This window comes from Anopheles moucheti, assembly GCF_943734755.1.
Source record: "Anopheles moucheti chromosome X unlocalized genomic scaffold, idAnoMoucSN_F20_07 X_unloc_79, whole genome shotgun sequence".
In the NCBI taxonomy this organism is placed as follows: domain Eukaryota; kingdom Metazoa; phylum Arthropoda; class Insecta; order Diptera; family Culicidae; genus Anopheles; species Anopheles moucheti.
In genome coordinates, this window is record NW_026453591.1 from 1 (window position 1) to 2,500 (window position 2,500).

A 2,500-nucleotide genomic window follows, 5' to 3' on the forward strand; every position below is an offset into this window, starting at 1 on the left:
TTACTTGGGAAAAATGTTCTAGCAGGGGCCCTCCCATACAAAAATTTTTTCTTCTCAAAAATGATTTTCGTTTCACTTTTCATACTCAGGGGAGTCTAAAATTGATGTTTTGAGTCACCGAGAAAAAAAAATTTTTTTGACCCGAGCTTGTGTCGGCGACCCAAAATCGACGCACTTGGGAAAAATGTTCTAGCAGGGGCCCTCCCATACAAAAATTTTTTCTTCTCAAAAATGATTTTCGTTTCACTTTTCATACTCAGGGGAGTCTAAAATTGATGTTTTGAGTCACCGAGAAAAAAAAATTTTTTTGACCCGAGCTTGTGTCGGCGACCCAAAATCGACGCACTTGGGAAAAATGTTCTAGCAGGGGCCCTCCCATACAAAAATTTTTTCTTCTCAAAAATGATTTTCGTTTCACTTTTCATACTCAGGGGAGTCTAAAATTGATGTTTTGAGTCACCGAGAAAAAAAAATTTTTTTGACCCGAGCTTGTGTCGGCGACCCAAAATCGACGCACTTGGGAAAAATGTTCTAGCAGGGGCCCTCCCATACAAAAATTTTTTCTTCTCAAAAATGATTTTCGTTTCACTTTTCATACTCAGGGGAGTCTAAAATTGATGTTTTGAGTCACCGAGAAAAAAAAATTTTTTTGACCCGAGCTTGTGTCGGCGACCCAAAATCGACGCACTTGGGAAAAATGTTCTAGCAGGGGCCCTCCCATACAAAAATTTTTTCTTCTCAAAAATGATTTTCGTTTCACTTTTCATACTCAGGGGAGTCTAAAATTGATGTTTTGAGTCACCGAGAAAAAAAAATTTTTTTGACCCGAGCTTGTGTCGGCGACCCAAAATCGACGCACTTGGGAAAAATGTTCTAGCAGGGGCCCTCCCATACAAAAATTTTTTCTTCTCAAAAATGATTTTCGTTTCACTTTTCATACTCAGGGGAGTCTAAAATTGATGTTTTGAGTCACCGTGAAAAAAAAATTTTTTTGACCCGAGCTTGTGTCGGCGACCCAAAATCGACGCACTTGGGAAAAATGTTCTAGCAGGGGCCCTCCCATACAAAAATTTTTTTTTGACTCACCGGGTAAAATGGTCGCACTTGGTAAAAATGTTCTAGCAGGGGCCCTCCCATACAAAAATTTTTTCTTCTCAAAAATGATTTTCGTTTCACTTTTCATACTCAGGGGAGTCTAAAATTGATGTTTTGAGTCACCGAGAAAAAAAAATTTTTTTGACCCGAGCTTGTGTCGGCGACCCAAAATCGACGCACTTGGGAAAAATGTTCTAGCAGGGGCCCTCCCATACAAAAATTTTTTCTTCTCAAAAATGATTTTCGTTTCACTTTTCATACTCAGGGGAGTCTAAAATTGATGTTTTGAGTCACCGAGAAAAAAAAATTTTTTTGACCCGAGCTTGTGTCGGCGACCCAAAATCGACGCACTTGGGAAAAATGTTCTAGCAGGGGCCCTCCCATACAAAAATTTTTTCTTCTCAAAAATGATTTTCGTTTCACTTTTCATACTCAGGGGAGTCTAAAATTGATGTTTTGAGTCACCGAGAAAAAAAAATTTTTTTGACCCGAGCTTGTGTCGGCGACCCAAAATCGACGCACTTGGGAAAAATGTTCTAGCAGGGGCCCTCCCATACAAAAATTTTTTCTTCTCAAAAATGATTTTCGTTTCACTTTTCATACTCAGGGGAGTCTAAAATTGATGTTTTGAGTCACCGAGAAAAAAAAATTTTTTTGACCCGAGCTTGTGTCGGCGACCCAAAATCGACGCACTTGGGAAAAATGTTCTAGCAGGGGCCCTCCCATACAAAAATTTTTTCTTCTCAAAAATGATTTTCGTTTCACTTTTCATACTCAGGGGAGTCTAAAATTGATGTTTTGAGTCACCGAGAAAAAAAAATTTTTTTGACCCGAGCTTGTGTCGGCGACCCAAAATCGACGCACTTGGGAAAAATGTTCTAGCAGGGGCCCTCCCATACAAAAATTTTTTCTTCTCAAAAATGATTTTCGTTTCACTTTTCATACTCAGGGGAGTCTAAAATTGATGTTTTGAGTCACCGTGAAAAAAAAATTTTTTTGACCCGAGCTTGTGTCGGCGACCCAAAATCGACGCACTTGGGAAAAATGTTCTAGCAGGGGCCCTCCCATACAAAAATTTTTTTTTTGACTCACCGGGTAAAATGGTCGCACTTGGTAAAAATGTTCTAGCAGGGGCCCTCTCATACAAAAAATTTTTCTTCTCAAAAATGATTTTCGTTTCACTTTTCATACTCAGGGGAGTCTAATATTGAAGTTTTGAGTCACCGTGAAAAAAATTTTTTTTTTGACTCACCGGGTAAAATGGTCGCACTTGGTAAAAATGTTCTAGCAGGGGCCCTCCCATACAAAAAATTTTTATTTCTCAAATCGATCCGTGGTTTCACTTTTCATACTCTAGGGCCCATTTGCTTCAACTTTGGGAAAAATTTTCGATGATGAAAAATTT